Here is a 3,965-nt window from a genome sequence, read left to right on the forward strand (position 1 = left end):
GCAAGTCCGAAAAAGAAAATGACAGACCAACAAATTCAAATCCAACCCCTAAGATTACCCTTAAAATACGTAGCAAACCTAGTACCCGAATTCGACGGGAAAAATATGTCAGTCACAGAATACATAGAAAAATTAAAGCACGCCAAAAACATCATAACACCCACAGACGAACCAGGCCTAATTCAAATTGTGAAAATAAAACTAAAAGGAGAAGTATACAAAGCATTAATAAATACACCCTTAGATAGCTTAAATGATTTTATCACAGCAATAAGAATACTATTTCCATCCACTGAAAATATACACACCCTATATGGAAAATTTACGGAACTAACGCAAAGACCGGACGAAACAGTGCTCAGTTACGGGAACAGACTACAAGAACTAGTAATCCAGATTAAAGAACTAAAGAAAACAGAAGCAGGTATAACCCAGCAAGTTATACAAGAATTCGACAAAGCCATAAAAAACCGATGCAGAAAGAAGCTTTAAAAACGGACTAAGGCAAGAAATCAGATTAGAACTAAAACAAAAAGACAAAATAGCTGCCCTTATACAGGAAGCAATCGAAGTAGAAACAAAGTTAGGAAAACAGGACATATTGAGAAACAAACCGGCTAACATACTGTACAATCTCGGGAAACACGATGCAAACTCAGTAATATACATGTGTCAAATATGCCAAGACCTAAATCATAAAGCCTTATTTTGCAAGAACGCGGCATGCGTATATTGCAAAAGCAAGGATCACATATCGTACAACTGCAAGCTGGCCAAACAAAAAAAAATAGAACTCATTTGCAAACATTGCAACACTCCAGGACATTCATCAGATGCATGTAAGATGAACAAATTAAAGGGAAGGTACTGCCAATACTGCCAAATAAAGGGGCACACAGTCAGCGAATGCCCATTTATAATCGAATATGAGACATGTTGAAAATGCAGAGGAACCGGTCACGATCCAAATACCTGCACGAAATTCCCAAAAATTACAGAACTTTGCGAAATCTGTAATAGCAGGTATCACACAACAAAAGATTGTGCAACACCTACGTGCCAACTGTGCAACGAATTGGGCCACACTGCAAAAAACTCCCCAACAACAAAAACCAACGGTCTCCAATCAATCATGTGTACAATCTGTAAGGAAGAAGGCCACAACGCGGAAAATTGCGAGGAAGCAAGAGTTTTCCAAACCAGAACAAACCAAATTAAATGCCAACTTTGTAAGCAGTTAGGACACTCGGCAGAAGACTGCCACGAGCCAAGGAAACCTCAACAAAAATCAAACGATTCATACAGGAGTAACTACCACAGAAGATACAACCACAATGATAGTAACTATTTTAAAAATAGTAATGACAACAGGGACAATCCGAAACATACAAGCGAACCACGAAAATTTTGCGAGTATTGTAGAACTCCAAATCACACAATAAAAGAATGTAGGAAACTGAAAGCCATTGAAATACGCGCACAAAAAAGAGACATCTGTCCCTACTGTGAAGAACCGGGACACCAACTAAGCTTATGTAGAAAACTCAAAGATTTAGAGAGCAGTGCCGGAAAAGTCTGTAACCTATGTAAAAGCACGAGTCAGACAACCGAAGAATGCTACAGAAACCAGAATCATCAACAGCACAGACCGGGAAATGAATAGACTCTTCTTGGAGAGAGCGCACAGGAAGAAACAACAGTAAGCCGCTCGAAGCATACAAAACCAACGACAACCCCAAGCCTAACAAATCGGAACAAGAAAAATCTCTCGAAACAAAATTACCCGACAACCAAAACATAAACGAGTTAAAAATACCAACAAGAATGGCAATATATTCACTGAAACTGGAAAACCTACTGCAATATATCACAACCTACTTATCGATAGCGGTGCACAATTAAATATCATAAAAAAGGATCAGATCCCAGCAAACGCAATACTAGAAGATAGGAAAATATTACTTTCAGGCATTACAGACAAACCATTACAAACCTTAGGAGCAGTAAGAATACCCATAAACTACCAATATTTCGATTTCCACGTAGAACCACAGGACTTTTCAATACCATATGACGGAATATTAGGAATAAAAATACTCCTCGAACAAAAATTAAGACTAGACGAAGGATACGTGGAAATAAACAACGAAAAATTTGAATTAAGGTCAGAAGAAGCGAATACAAATCAAAGATTATCTTCACAAACAGTTGAAACAGTTAAATCGGAATTAACAGATGAGCAGAAATGCTTTCTCAACAAAATATTGCAGGGCACGACGCATGCTAACGACACACTTACAACCGTACATACTGACTCAGGAACATAGCAACAAACAGGAATCAGCGAAAACTCGAGCGACAAAGACAGTGCAAACCAAGACCTTCCGCAACCGGATAATATGACGGAAAACTTAGACGATAGCTTCAATTGATCGTCAACAGTTCGTACCAAGCACGCAGATCGGATTTACACGAATCGGAAATGTAATACAAGAATGGTAACGCAAAAGAAAATATTTCAACCAGACGAGCGACTTTAACGCGACTCAAAAAACTCAGTCTTCTTTTATACGGAAAAATGACTGGTTGAATAACGCATTTTAAGAAAATATAAGAAAATATACAAAAATATAAAAAAATATACCAAAAAGGACCAGAACGCAATACCGTGACTATAATCGGAATGCGAAAGGTAATATACACACGACGGTTACAATATTTCGTCGGTCGTCTACGATTTAAACGCCTTTCACCAAGGACGAGTTATTGTTCGCTTGATTCGTCTTGAAAACATACACTGAAATCACGACGCACGAAGGTCGCGTGATCGTGGAGCGCGTAGGCAAAAAGGAACGTTTAAATTTACTAACCGTGCAGCGAAATATTAACCTTTACGCGCTTCTCAAATCGCAGAATGGCGAGCCAGTGGATTCCGAGGATACTTCCGGTCCAGCGAGGTTTTCACCTGCGAACCTTAGATCGACAAGGGCACTGACTTCACAATTTCACTCACACTCAAAGGATGAGAGAGTCGCGCACTAAGTCCCGACCCTCGGCTCCTTTGCAGATTGAAATACGTGACTTTAAGAGTATCCGATAACCGTGGATTTGCCGGAATCCGTCAACGTTCTTTCTGTCGTACACGGCGTACTCAAGGAAGAAATTAAGACTGCCAAGAGCGAGATCACGGCCCTCCAAATTGCAATGTAAAATTGCCAGAGCACAAGCAAAACGAGGATGACTCGACTAGGTTTTCCTAGGAATCAACGACGTCTCTGATATGCCTGTGTAGAGCGATCTTTCGAGGGTGCTGAGTCCCAAGATAGAAGGCCACTACTAAATGAAAGGGAGATGTCCAAGCTCGGGCTCTAGTCACGACTTGCTGGATCGCAATCTTAAGACGGTTGTCTCTAGGAAGAGAGCCGTAGGCGAAAGCGTCCGTTCTGCTTGTCGTTTGGGACCAGAGTGTCGATCGATGGATCGACACTGAGCCAGTGATGCCAGAACCCTGGGATGTGGGACAAATCTTTACCCTCTCCACGACGTCCCAGGACGTCCCAGTGACTCCCCTATCGCAGTTGTTTCATCTAACACAAGCGCGTTGTCCCACGTGTCCGTGTGAACTCTGCGGGTTTGGCAGAGTTCGGCTGCTCTCGTCATTTCTACGTTATCGGCTCGATGCTCAAGCCGCTAAAGCACGTGGCAGTAGCATCGACGAATCGACAAAATAATATAATTTTGTCCATGGCAATATGGCTGAATTAAGAAACCAGGAGAATCAGTTCGAATCCCAATTTTACGGTTTCAGTTCTGATTCTTAATGCATTAACGTTTTTTAAATACATAAAAATACATTTTTAATACATTAATACTATGAAATACATTAACTTGGAAAGCAGTTAAAAAAAGGAGTTGACCTGCATCTTTCTTTGATATTTTTTTAATTAATATTTAAGTAATTTCTT

This window comes from Osmia lignaria, chromosome 8 (genome assembly GCF_051020975.1).
Source record: "Osmia lignaria lignaria isolate PbOS001 chromosome 8, iyOsmLign1, whole genome shotgun sequence".
Taxonomy (NCBI): Eukaryota; Metazoa; Arthropoda; class Insecta; order Hymenoptera; family Megachilidae; genus Osmia; species Osmia lignaria.